Raw genomic sequence first — 15395 nt, 5'->3', positions numbered from 1 at the left:
AACTAACCTCTCCTATATATGTACTAGCAAATGAGAAAAGATTGCAATAAGTAGGCGTGTCGACATGAGGTAGAGGATAATTGGTTGGAGCACAATTGAAGCTGGAAAGACCCTTGATGTTCCACCACCTATCTGAGGTCAAGTGACAGGTAGTCCATAGAACATAAAAGTACAGATCTTCACTTTTTAACATAGTGTCTCTAGCTGCGAAGCGTTCTAGTGAAATTTTGATATCTCATCCACACCTTGAGTACAGATCTTCACTTTTTAACATAGAAGCGTTCTATGGACTACCTGTCACTTGACCTCAGATAGGTGGTGGAACATCAAGGGTCTTTCCAGCTTCAATTGTGCTCCAACCAATTATCCTCTATCTCATGTCGACACGCCAACTTATTGCAACCTTTTCTCCTTTACTAGTACATATAGGAGAGGTTAGTTTCAGCAAAACAAAACCATCCATCACAGCATTGACATGAGCCCCCCATCATCGTGGAAACTCTGTTCAACATAAGAGCCTCTTGGTTAGTTTTGATATCTCTCTCTGCTTCTCTACAAACATGTGTGAAGGCTTTTTTAGCTTATTGCTTATTCTTTCTCCTGTTTCTAGTTCTGCTATTCTCTGAGAGTAAGTGTAATCTTTACTCTCTCTTCTTCTAACTATGATATTCTCTTTTAGCTCGTCTACTCTCTTCTGTGATTTCTTCTAATTTTTTTGAGTGTTCATTTATTAATTTCTGTTCTAGTTATGCATATCTGTTGAGACTAAGTTTTCTTGTAAATCTTAGTTTCTGTGACTTGTTAGTGTAATTCCTGATCTGAATCTTAGATCTGACATTCCTCTTCTATGTTATATCTCAATTTATTGACTAGGCGAGAGTTCTATAATTCTCCTACCATTCTTCTATTCTGGTTCTATAGTTGTTCCTTCAATTAAACTTTATTCCTTGATTGTTAGTAGTTTTTTGACTCCAGATTCCTTCATAGAACCTTGAACTGCATTACATAGCCATATATTAGTTAAATCTCAAGTCTATATAAGAAATTGTCATAACCTAGAAGAATTTAAAGCCCATTAGTTTGCCCATCATTTCTGCACAAAATTGTGGCACATGTTATGTTTAAGTTAGATCAATGATTTGTTACTCTATCTCTAGACTGGTCGCTTTAAAAATGGGTATGAGTGGAACAATACTATCAAGCTTGGATATGCCAATGCAAATATATACAAGTGTAAAGATGAAAGGTGCCCCAGACCATAGTTGTCACGTCGTCACGGCGATCCAAGTCGGTGGAGGGGTGTCATGTCGATATTTCGACATGTCGATCGTATCGACCATGTTTATTTTTTATTTTCTCTATTTTTAATATCATTTAGTATGCTATAATATATACCTTATAACATAAAAAATTAACATGAAAATGTACTACTAACTTACTATGGTTTAATTCATGAAAATGTAATATCTATTAGTGCATATGAAATCATGGATTATCAAATAATTGATAGCAATAGTCTTGCTGATAATAAAGTTGAAAAATCATGAGAGTTGAGATATGATTCATATGAAAGTGATTACAAAAGCAACAAAACAAAAAGACAATTACAAGAACGTAATTTATATTGAGTGAATAAAACTAATAAACAACCCATCTAAATAAATAAAAAAAATTGCTGATGTGAATATGTGATTGTGTATTAGTTAATAGTATATTAGTGTTTTCTGTTTGATGTTTTTTCAATTTTTTTATGTTAAGGAAAAAGCATTAAAATTAAAAAGGGTAAAGTACACGTACCCCCTAGAATGCACCCAATATTCCTCGTGCCCCCCTAAGCGGCTCAATATTCCGCGTACCACCCCTCAATATGCCACGTACCACCCCTGCTTTACACCCCAAATGCCAGATAGTTCCAATCCGTTAAATACCACCGTTAGATGCCAAAATTTTGACCATTTTACTCTTTGCTTTATTTTCTTATCTTAAATCTGAAAAGACTTAATTACCCTCACTTATTTGTTGCCCTAAATTAATTGAAAATGGTCATTTTACCCTTTGTTTTATTTTAAAAAATGAAAAGACCTAATTACCCTCATTTATGTATTACCCTAACCTAATTTGAAAAGACTATTTTACCCCTAAATATTTGTTCCTAAAAGCCCCCAAAATGCCCTCATCTTCCCCAAATCATCATCTTCTTTTATTGTTGACCTTCCAAACTGAAGATCGACTTCTTGAAGCTCTTGAAATCCAAGTTCTTCCCTATAATCCATCCAGAAAAAAAAAAGTTTCAGAAAGAAAAATAATCAAAATCAGAAAATTAGATGTAAACAGGAAAGCCCCAACAAAATCCCAAAGAAGAAAAAGTTACCTTCTGGACATCTCTAGCAAGTCCATAGCCACTGTAATACATCTGACCAACCAAGACCTGCATACCAGTATCCCCTGCCTTGGCTTCCTTGAGCGCGTCTTGAAACCATCTCTTCACGCAATCAGAGACCACTTCCTTCAGCGGCACACGAATCTGTCTCTCACTATTCTCCATTTTCAATTTTAATTGCTTCGATTCTACTGATTCTGTTTCCGGTGGAAAGTTAATATTTTTCGATATGGGTTTTGCCTTTTTAGGATTTTTAAGCTTATCTGATGTAAGCCTCGCAAATTCTTGTAACCTCGCTGCAGAAGGGAGTGATTTTCCCATAAAACAAAGGATGGCAATATATGATCTATTCGCTTTGTTAGGAATAACAGAAGAAGGTTTATCCTTCCAAGTTCCAACAAATGAAGGAAGAGATTTACTTGACATCCATTGTCTGTTCCATTAGGAGATTTGAAATCTGCCCAAATCCTAGGAGACTGTGAATCTGCCTTAGTAGGGTTTTAAAAGGAAGATCATTATACCGAACGGACAGACTTTAGAAAGAGAGAGTGGGGAAGAGAGACACTGAAAAAAGGATAAACTCAAAAGTGGATTGTGGTGGTGTTTGGTGATGGTGTTAATGGTGGGTGGCGGTGGCGGTGGTGGTGGTGGGTATGTAAAAGAAGATGATGATTTGGGGAAGATGAAGGTATTTTGGGGTTTTTAGGAACAAATATTTAGGGGTAAAATAGTCTTTTCAAATTAAGTTAGGGTAATACATAAATGAGGGCAATTAGATCTTTTCATTTCTAAAAATAAAACAAAGGGTAAAATGGTCATTTTCAATTAGTTTAGGGCAACAAATAAGTGAGGGTAATTAAGTCTTTTCATATTTAAGATAAGAAAATGGAGCAAAGGGTAAAATGGTCAAAATTTTGGCATCTGATGGTGGTATTTAACGGATTGGACATATCTGGCATTTGGGGTGTACAGCAGGGGTGGTACGTGGAATATTGAGGGGTGGTACGCTGAATATTGAGCCGCTTAGGGGGGTACGAGGAATATTGGGTGCATTCTAGACGTGTACTTTACCCAATAAAAAATGGTTAAAAAAAATTGTTGTTAAAAAATTAAGTTTTATAATTTGAAACAATCATGTCGTCCGATATGACCATATGTCGTGGTATGGCGTCCATGGCGGCGCCATGGCGACGACATGGAGGCCATATCGATCGATATTCTTACATCATCCATATCGATGGTCGATATGCCCACTTCTCCAGCAATATGACACCATGGCGTTGATCTGGCGACGCCATGACAACTATGCCCCAGACCCATGTGTTACAAGAATGTTCTCTGATAGAAGTGGTTAATTCTATTTTTCTTTTTCTTTTTCTTTTTTTCTTTTTTCATGGATTTTCATGGTTAGGTTGAAAATGTTTTTGCAGGGCCTATGGAAGGGATAAAGAAGATAGTCCTCTGTCTGATGTGTCTGGCTTTGAAAATGCATAGATGAAGATATTGCGGCATGTTTCATTTGTAGACTTACAGGTAAGATGACTGGCATTAGAGATCTATTAAGTACTCTCATCAATCTTCATTATTTTCTATTCATCTCATTATGAAATTAGATTATAAATAATATTCTAGTAACATGTCTAAATTATTCTGATTCTATATTTGTAGTAGATCTTCCTATTTTATCATATTTCAGATTATTTTCTATGCTACTAAATTTTAAAGCTGAGCAGTTTTTCCCCCCATGGAAAATTGAGTTTCATTAATGAGAAGTACAATGATTACATAACCAATACATGATCATCTCGAAATGAGAAGAGAACAAACCAAAGCCTGTACTCAAGACTACAACAATAGATACATCCAAACTAAGACTAATTGACAGTGGAATAGAGAACCCAAAATTTCCCAGCAGCCTATGAAACCCCCCCCTGTTTTGCCTACTGGTCTGCCACATGATTAGCAGGTCTAGGCTTCTAGTTGAACTATCAATTCATTTGAGAGGCCATAGATCTGATGCTTATGATATGAATGAATGTCCAAGTGACCTGCGAATCTGGACTCATCCAAGATATAGCAGTAGTTGAATCTTCCTCAACCAATATATTGTGAAAATCCTCTCTCAAAACATATGACAGGTCCATTTTGAGGGACAAAATTTCAGTCCCAACATAATTTTCTTATCCTATAGGAGCTGAATATGCTCTCAGAACAACTCCATCACTTGATCTGAGCACTCCTCCCACTTCTGAGGGAACTGGGTTCCCTAATGAGCACCCATCAAAGTTGAGTTTAACTACTGGTAGAGGGATCCACACCACCAGTCTTTGTTCTCTTGAAATGGAAGACCTTATTAGCTAGCAGGGTTTCATCTATTTTCTGTTGGAGTATTTTTTTTTTTTTTTTAAATATTTTTACAGCAGTTAATAGACCAATCCAAGAGGGGTACTTGCCCTAACATTTAGGTAAATCAGATTCTTGTTTTGTGATTTATTATTGAATTTCTCCATTGATTGTCTGTTCTGGCATCATCAATCTCTCTTTTAGTTTATAACATGTTCAACATTTTCCCTTGATTCCACCATTGTTCATCATAATTAAGTTTTGTCCTTCAATGCTCAAGTTTCAGATTTGATGTATTACATTCTTTCTCAATTTTCTTGCTATTGTCAAAGCTGGTTATCTTAAATGTGGTTCCAACAAGCATTCTTGCTTCTAAATCCCATATCTAGCTAGGATCTTAGAACTCTAAAACCACATCAAAATGTGACCTAAATGCTGATGAAATAGAGATGACTTCAGTTACCTATAATGTTCCACACCATTAAACATCTCATAAATCTTTATCCATCCAAGTATTCTCCTTTGACAGAAAATGTGCTACTGCTTAACTAATGGGGGTTTTTTTTTTGTGTGTGTGTTTTTTTAGCATATTATTGCAGCTTGATCTCTATTTAGTTTCCCAAATATTTCCATTCTAAAAGATTATTTGAATCTTATATTGAGTAGAACAGAAATCATGAATCAAGTATTACTCCAGAACCAGGTCTGGCGTAATTCTAAGTATGTGTAACTTGTTACATTACTCTGGTGGACAGAGGACATCTATCACAAGATTTCTCACAAGACCTAGGAGCTGGCAGTACGTAGCCTATCCAAGTTCATTAGAAGCCCAACTTAAATAGGTGATCCTTTTTTTTATCGTGGGTTGCTTACATGAGCGTATTCAAGTCCAAGAGGCCCAAATTAATAAGAGAGAATTATTGGTGAAATATGAACTATAAATGGGGACATAATTAGAGAGAATGATGTTTTTGATTTATTTCCTCGAAGTAACTTCTGTTGACATTCTGGCAAATTTGTGTCTCTATACACATTCCAAATTATTGTGCATCTATCACCTTTATGTCTTGCAATATTTTCCTTATTTTGTAATAGGATCATGATATTCTCATGGCTGCCATGGTCAATGGAAAATGATACTTGATGGAGCATTACTTCTGATAGCTGTCGATGAGAGCTTCCCACAGCTTCATACTTATGAACATTTTGTCTGCTGTTGAGATTATGGGTCTCAAAGATATAATCATTCTTCAAAATGAAGTTGAGAAGGTTCATGAATATGATGAAGCATTTGATTAATATAAAGCAATTGTTGAGCCCATGCAGATCAGCTATGAGACCATTGTCTGAAGCAAATGTATGTCATGGTTTACTACCATAACTCTTCCCTTTTAAGCTAACATGCATTGTGTATTTATTGGTTGGATTTGTGCACAAAGCAGAGGGGACTCCGGTGATACCATTTTCTGCTCAGTTAAAATGTAATATTGATGTAGTTTGTGAGTACATTGTGAGAAAGATTCCTTTCCCAGTGAGGAATTTTGACTTGCCACCAAATATGATCGTGATTTGATCATTTGATGTGAATAAGCCTGGTTCGGAGGTTGATGAGATGAAGGGATGTGTTGTTGGTGGAATCATCCTCAAGGTTTGTTTTTTCTTAATAAACATTAAAAGGGCATGTCACACCCCCATCCCTAGATGAGGGTATTGTGATAGGAATACCCTCGCATCCCTCACCAATGTACAAGATCGATACTTTGTTGTGTTATGTATATTACCAAGTTTCTCATTCAAGGAATAAGAAAGAAATCAGAGTTACAGCGAATATAAATAAAGATAATAAATCCAAGTAATTATGAGCTCTAAATGATATCATATTTATATATGTGGCATTCCAATCAGTCAAGTTGTTCAACATATACCAAGTACTAAATATCAAGTAATAAGAAAGATAAATCAATCTTGAAAGTTATTGGTTACATTCATCCACAACGCATAAGACAAAATAAAGTTCTAGCCACTGGGCCTCAAGCCAAAACTACTGTGTTTGATGAGCACACTCATCACAAAGGTAATCAGGTCCCTGCTCCATCTCTGGTTGGGTACCCCAAGCCTCGTAATCCTCACCACAATGATACGTCAGATCAACTCAAGCTGGTTCTGCTTCTCCTATATCCATATCTAAAAACAAAAGTTCTCGAGGGATGAGCTTCCACAAGCCCAATGAGCGATTAAACCATACACAATCATACAATAAAGAGTACATGTTCAATGCATGCTAAAGTATGCTGATCACATATGATGCATGAATGCATTTGTTCATTTTTCCCCTAACAATGAGATTCTAAGTCAGGTCAAATACTACAATAACGCAGGTAGCATCGTCGGCGACGGTACCATAAATCGGATAGCATTTCGACCATGACAAACCCACGCTATAATGGAAACCTGCGAGACTGGACCCCCTCACCGGGTTGTCCACAAGCCCCCGATACAAACATCGTCCTGGTGTCCAGTCCGATTCACGGTCAGTGCCTGAACTTCTTGGTGGGCTACCCTGAAATACTGTTGGGACCCATGGATTTGCCCGACACCTAAACCCCTATCGGTAAGGGTCGTAGTACTGGGTAAATTACATCATAGCCAACAAACAACTATTGAAATGCATATGCATATATATAATTACACACATGTGTAGGCGTAGCCTAGAGGTCGAGTCCATAATGCCTTATCCAGAGGCCGGCTATCCTCTCACCCCTCTAGCTTACACCCACACATGTAAAGTTATGACGGGTGTGATACCAAAGTAACGGTCGACTAGTTACCACTCGAATCCAATCCATCAATTATACATCATAAAGGTTTCCACATTATGATACTATACACTAACCACATTTCATCTCCATACATAACATCTTCATACAAGATTGCACTCTATCATACTTTGTATCAATTCATAATAATAGGAGATGCAATGTCACTCATCAAGCATAGTACTCACACACATCAACATGTATAGCCTAAATTGATGCCTAATGAGAAACACGCAGTGAAATAGTTCAAGTGTTCAATCCACTCACAGAAGTCAGAGCGTAGATGATCTTCGCTCTTGTATAAAGCACGCTCCTCCCGTACAAGTACACTAGCCTAACATGTCGATATACAGGTGCACAATAGGTGAGAGGGTGCCTGGTTGAAGGCCCTGAGTCAAAATTCCAAAACAGCATCAAAATGCACTAGGCGGACGATGCTCTGTATCCTAGGCGGCTCATGAGATCAACTGCCTACTGTATCATCCGCCTAGGCCAAAACTGCAGCAAATTGGCCTAAGCTCGAGCCAATCATTGGTCTATGGCCAAGGGGCCAATTGGGGTCCATGAGGTGTGTTCTTAGCCTCCAAAAAAATTACTCATCCTAGGGTTTTGATCCATTTAGGATCCTTAAGGTATTTGGGTTCAATTCAACAAGAATTCCCCAATTAGGGAGGTTCAAGCTTGGGGATTCATGGTGGCTTGGCCATGGATCAGTGAATTGGCCAATTGAGGTCATCAATAGACATTAAAACATTATAGTAGAAGTTCTAACTACTGTAGAGTAAGAAACCCTAAGCTTAGGCTAGAGATTAAGTGATATTCCAATCAAATGATAAGGAAGTAGGCTAAGGGTTTCATAGTTTAGCTTGCTTACAATAAGGTGAACTTGGTACAACAAAGGGGACAGGCTCCAAGGCTAGATTTGGGCTTTAATATACTTCTCTCACGAGCTCCAAGTCCAAAATTAATGTTAGGCTGGTTGGGGAAGTGATGTGAGCTCAAGAGTAGCTCAGTTGGAGGTGGAATCCTTCATTTCTCTCTCCTCCTTCTCCCTTCTTCCTCCTTCCTTCCTTGCTTGCCTTCCACGTTTTCTTTCCTGTCTAAGGTTGTGAAATGGGAGAAATGAAGAGAGAATAGGGTTTTGGCTGGTTTAGCTAAGTGGGTTAGGGTTTGTTTGGATTGGGGCTTGTCTAAGGTCCAAAATGGGTTTGGAGTATGGTAGAACCCAAATAGGTCATAGGTTCATGGTTTGAGGGTTTAGATAAGTCATTTGGGTCCCATGTGGTCTAATTCAAGTGAGGGTTAAACCCTAGGCTAGGTTAGGATCAAACCAAGCCAAACTGAAATCACAGAGACACCATTTTTGTACTGGGCGGACGATGTACTGGCGGCTCATGCATCGTCCTCCAGCCTCAAATGATGGGCTTAGGGGTCCTAAAGGGTTAGGGCTCTCTCGAGGGTGTCCGTACAAGGGAGGGGGTAATAATGCGCACGATTGATATTGTCAACTCACTAAGCTACTCAAGAGTGTAATTGAAATTATAAAATATAAAATGCATTACCTTCATTCATCCTATGAGGGTGGTCTCGGGTATCTCCTACGACCTTCTTCACATTTCTGGCAAGTGCACGGAGGGAGGTCCACAAGTCTGGAGTTATTGACGAACCTTCCTCGGTTCCTATCAAGGAACCTTTTCTTAACTGGGTTACCATCCGACCTCCCAAAGATCTTGTATGTTGGCTTCATGGTAATGGTCCAGAGATTATCAACATAGGAGAGTTCCACCCCTACACACAAGGTCAAATTAGTATAGGGTTGGTTACAGATGTAACAGAGCATCCTAATGCATGAGGCTCGAAGAGTGTATAACTATTACATGGTAGTTGTTGCATGATATATGTTGTTACTGATGCATAACACATGCATACATGCAATTGCTGCATGATATTGGTCTTACCATGAATATTTACTGAACCATTTTCTTCAGTATATCCATCTTTTGGGCCTTCCAAAATAGGGCAGTAGATTGATGGTTGCACTTACCCTGTTGGTTGGATCTTTGTTTTTGTAAAGTTATGAGGTTCCTCTTTGGGGCTTACCTACCTGAGTATGTTCCATATATGCATGTAATGCATGTAGAATTACAGTGGAATCTGCCTTCTTTCTAGGATACATAGCTTAAGTACTCAAATCACTCAGTTATGATAAAACAAAATGTCATATAGGGTGTCTTGAAAGTTAATCAACTAATAAAGATCCGGCATGGGATTCTTATGAAAGATGAGAATGAAAACATTCGATGCACTCTGATATACTCAAGAATAGTTTCACTATATGTTGAGCAAAATGAACTACAGTTTGTTGTGCTAGGAGGCCTCATTGTGGTTGGCACCACAATGGATCCTACTTAGACAAGTGTTGATCAACTGGTGGGTAAGGTTCTTGGTGAGGTTGGGTTACTCTCTGAAGTTTCTGTTGAGCTTAAGGCAGGAATTTGAACCTACAGAATGTCTTTTATTAATTTAATTTGTACCGGAAGTTAACCTAATAATTTGTGGGTTACATGCTTCCAGCTACAAAAACCTTCACCTTCTCTTAATAATCATGTTGTGTATTTTCGTAGTGAAACTTATAATTTGTAGTACCTCTGCATAAAATAATTAAGTTATTTTTTTTTTCAATTGTCAGGTCAAATTCTCCAGCGGCTTCTTGGAATCGGTACAAAGGAAACAAAGAAGCAAAGGGAGATATCAAAACTAACCAAGGGAGAGGCTCTTATGTTGAACAGAGTTTCCACGATGATGAGTGCTCATGTCATTGCTGTGACGGATGATTTTATTTTGGTGAAACTAACCTCTCCTATATGTACTAGCAAAGGAGAAAAGGCTGCACTAAGCTAGCGTGTCGACATGAAGTGGAGGATAATTGGTTGGGGCATAATTGAAGCTGGAAAGACCCTTGATGTTCCACCATCTCCTATCTGAGGTCAACTGCCAGGAATGTTTTGTTTGTTTAAGTAGAGAAAAAAAAACATTGATGCACGAGCATAGAGATTTTGGTGTGTGTGGCCTGAGATAGGTGTTTTCTATGTGAATGCAGATTTCTATCAGCGCTTTTGTGCATACCCACAGGTTGAATATCCCCACCCCTACCCCCCACAAAGATTTTTTTTTTTTTTTTGTAAATGAAAGGAAATATCTTGTATGATATACATATTGTTTCCTCCATTTCCTACAAGGTCGGTCTTTTAGAAGAAGCGGTTTCAACATGGTATCAGAGCAGGCAGGGGTTACGACATCGAGTCCCTCTGAGAGCAGGCAGGTGTTGAAATTATTTATCCACCCGTGTCCCCTTTTGGATAGTCCACTGTGTTAGAGCTCCTGTATGATATATATATTGTTTCCTTCATTTCCTATTAAGTCGACATTTTAGAGGAAGTGGTTCCAACGTGGTATCAGAACAGACTAGGATGGTATTGAGTTCCTCTGGGAGTGGTCAGGTGTTGAAATTATTTATCCACCCGTGTCCCCCTTTGGATAGTCCACTGTGTTAGAGCTCATGTATGATATATATATTGTTTCCTTCATTTCCTATTAAGTCAGCATTTTAGAGGAAGCGGTTCCAACGTGGTATCAGAACAGACTAGGGTCACTGTATTGAGTTCCTCTGGGAGTGGTCTGGTGTTGAAATTATTTATCCACCCGTGTCCCCTTTTGGATAGTCCACCGTGTTAGACCTCCTGTATGATATATATATTGTTTCCTCCATTTTCTATCAAGTCGACATTTTAGAGGAAGTTGTTCCAACTTGATATCGGAGCAGGCAGGGGTCACGGTATCAAGTTCCTCTGGGAGCGGCCAGGTGTTGAAATTATTTATCCACACGTGCCCCCCTTTGGATAGTCCGCCGTGTTCGAGCTCCTATATAATATATATATTGTTTCCGCCATTTCCTACAAGGTCGGCCTTTTAGAGGAAGCAGTTCCAACATAATATCAGAGCAAGCAGGGGTCATGATATCAAATCCCTCTAGGAGCAAGTGCATGTTGAAACTATTTATCAATCTCATTATATTTCACATTCAATTTTGAGTTTTGAAAATCTGATTATTGCTCTTTATTTTTAAGGTCGAGTTATTGTTTAGCTCAAATATATACTTAATAGTATAAATGACCACGTCTGAGTGTAAGTACTAGAGAGAGTGACAGAGAAAAGTAGCTGTTATAGGAAGAAATGAGATGGAATTGGATAGAAAAAGTGACACATTTGGGCATCTGGCTTTTAGGCCTTAGGTGTAACTATAGTTGTATGTGTTGGGAAAAAATTAATTGTTTCTTTACTTATCTTCTTTTGATAATTTCTTTTAAAGGAAGCAGTTCCAACATAGTATCAAAGCAAACAGGGATCATGATATCAAATCCCTCTGGGAGCGGGTAGATGTTGAAATTATTTATCCACCTCGTTATATTTCACATTCAATTTGAGTCTTGGAAATCTGATTTTTGCTCCTTATTTTTAAGGCCGAGTTATTGTTTAACTTAAATACTTTATAGTATAAAAGGTCACGTCTGAGTGTAAGTATTAGAGAGAGTGACAGAGGAGTAGCTGGTATAGGAAGAAAGGAACTGAAATTAGATAGAAAAAGTGATACATTAGGGCATCTGGCTATTAGGCCTTAGGTGTAACTACAGTTGTATGTGTGGGGGGAAAATTAATTGTTTATTTACCTATCTTCTTGTGAATTTGAGACTTGATAAACTTGCACTTTTGGGTCCAGTTTTATTCTTTATAGAACTTATTGGACTTTTTTTAGTTAATTCTGGAAGACCTAATGTTATCCTCATGTCACCTCCTTGGCTATGCGGATCTTTTTTCTCCAATCAACTTTATTCAAAGCTATACTACTTACTAGTCATAAGCTATGTCTTTCCTCACACTTTTCCTAGAGCCATTTTACCTGTAACTCTTTTAGCTCATTCAATCAAAATAAAATCACCCCATTGTACTAGAGCATTCGAAGGCATCCGTTGCACATATCCATGCTACCTCAAATGACTTTCGCAAATTTATCATGTATCTGAGTTACTCTTAAATTAACTCTAATTTTTTTATTTCTTATTTTATATTTTCTATTTTTACCACTCATTCATCTCAATATCCTCATTTCAACCACACTAAGGTCTTTTATATTTTGTTTGGATAAAGGTTGGGCACTCTAGCATTGTGCCCAGCCTGTGTCTATCTCTCTCCACACCCCTGTGGAAATGACCCCCTTGCCCTCCTCATCCCCCCTCCCCATTAGGCAAGGTCGCTAGCTTACCTAGAGCTGGCGGCATGCCCAACCCTTGCCCATTTTGTTTTTCATTGTTTAACATTTAACTCCATACATCATTGTTAGTCGTATAACTGTCTTGTAGAATTTGACTTTGAGTTTTAAATGAATATAACGATCACACAATACTCCTGACGCACCACTCCATTTCATATATTCTATTTTAATTGTTTGTGCAACATCATCTTCTATTTCTCTTTCCTTATTTATGATTGAACTTAGGTGTCTAAAATATTTTCTTGGCCTTCCTATCATCAATTTACACTACCTCACTCATATTGTTACTAAAGTTATACACCATATACTCTGTTTATGTCCTACCAATCTTAAAACATTTTGATTCTAAGGATGATCTCCATAATTCTACCTTTTTTTTTAAATCCTTGCTTGTGTCTAATCCACCAAAACAATATCATCAGCAGAAAGCATTCGCCAAGGGATCTGATCTTGAATGTCTCTAGTTTGCTTGTCTACGATTAGAGAAACCAAATACAGGCTTAAAGTTGACCCTTGATGTAATCCAATTGTAATTGAGAATTCACTACCCTGCCCCTCCCTCCCCCCCCCCACAGTTCTTACACTAGTCACTACACCATTTAACTATGCTCTAATATTTACTCTAAATGCTTTTAATTTCTAAATTCTAATGTATGCCGAATTAAACATCTAGAGACTTGATCATAAGCTTTTACTAAGTCAATAAAGACCATATGGAGAACCTTCTCACATTCTCTACATCTTTCCGTTAGTCTCCTAACCAAATAAATAGCTTTTGTAGTTGATCTTTCTGGCATAAAATCGAATTGATTATTTGGAATATTAGTTTCTTGTCTCAAGTGGGTTTCAATTACTCTCTCCCATAATTTCATAGTATAAGATAAATTTTACTCCTTTATAGCTATTACAGCTTTGAGTATCACATTTATTTTTATAAATTGGAACTACCATGCTTCTCCTCCATTCATTTGGCATTTTTCTTGTGCTCATGATCTTATTAAACAATTTAATTAGCCAAGTTATTCCACTAATTCTTAAGCTCTTCCACACCTCTGCTGGAATACCAAATGGACCTATTGCTTTACCTATTTTCATCTTTTTTTTCAAGGCTTCATTTACTTCAGATGTCCTAATTTTTCGTATATATATCTAAGACTTATATTTTCTTGATGGTTATTACAACCTTATAAAACACTACTACTTATATTGTTTCCATTTAGTAAGTTGTAGAAATAGTTTTTTAATCTCTTTTTAATATCCTCATCACTTATCAATAATTTATTATATTAATTTTTTATGCATATAGTATGGTTGAAATCTCTACACTTCATTTCTCTCATTTTAGCTAGTTTATAGATATCTTTTCTCCCTTCCTTTGTGCTCAAATTGTTATAAAGTTTTTCATTTTTTTGTTATAATAGAAAGAAATAAATAAATTAGATAAAAAGTTGAGATATATCTACATCGTTCCCCTGTAAAACAAAATGTTGCCTTTTAACTGAGGCAAATTGTGTCAGTTTGTTAGTGAGAGTCAAAATGTAATAATGAACACAAAAAAGAACCCAATAAGGGTTCAGTTTGGCTAAACCATGGACTATCTTGTTCTTAAGGTGTCAAATAAAATAACATGTAACAATGAACACAGAAAAGAACCACTTAAGCAAAGGTTTATCAAATTGTCTATTAGAATGAGTAGAGATGCGAAATTATTCCAACGATGGGTGAGAGAGATATTCGGTCTCAATCCCAAAGGACATGCAACCCAAACACGCTTAGACTAATCACATGATAGGAAAAGATGTCAAATGGATTCAACATAAGATCCACAAAATACACAATGGGGATTGATCTGACTCTATTTCGAAATAGTAGCTTTAACTGAGATTCCTCCATTAAAAACACGCCAAAAAAATATTTTAAATTTTGGATGCAGGGAAAGTTTCCAAAGAAAACACCACCACACTGAACTCCTAGAGACTTTAGAAGGATATTTAAATGAAACAAATATTCAGCAACTTTTTTTGTAGAGAAGCTACCATCATTGGTTAATAAGCACCACCATCTATCATCATCGGTAGATATTGGCACATTAGCAATTGAATTTACAAAATAGAAGGAAGAGAGGAATAAAGAGATGAAAAATTCCAGTGGTTACCAAGCATAAACTCACAAATAAGCTCCTTAGAGTCACACCCACTCGAGAGCGAGGTAAGGCATAATCCGAGGATGAAGGGAATCCAAGGATCATCCATAAAAAGGGAATTCTTCCCATCTCCAATTTTGCGAAACACTATAGATTTCAGAATGGAAAGGATCTGAGCAATACTTTTCCATGACCAAGATCCTCTTTTTGCAAAAACCTTGGGATCAAACACTGAGTGATGGGGAAAATATCTAGCTTTTAGCACTTTGGCCCAGAGAGTATTATCATTTGTGAGTAACCTCCATCCAAATTTAAGGATAAGGGCCTTATTATGGGTCTTAGCTTTTGGATACCTAATCCTCCCATCGCAGTAGAAGAGCAAAT

General features: G+C 37.3%; 1 pseudogene; it reads left to right on the top strand.

The window, feature by feature from the left end:
* Positions 1-377: 377 nt before the first annotated feature.
* Positions 378-10524, top strand: LOC122642256 (annotated as a pseudogene).
* Positions 10525-15395: the final 4871 nt, after the last annotated feature.

Source organism: Telopea speciosissima, chromosome 10 (assembly GCF_018873765.1).
Source record: "Telopea speciosissima isolate NSW1024214 ecotype Mountain lineage chromosome 10, Tspe_v1, whole genome shotgun sequence".
Classification (NCBI taxonomy): domain Eukaryota; kingdom Viridiplantae; phylum Streptophyta; class Magnoliopsida; order Proteales; family Proteaceae; genus Telopea; species Telopea speciosissima.
This window is presented reverse-complemented; position numbering and strand designations above follow the sequence as displayed.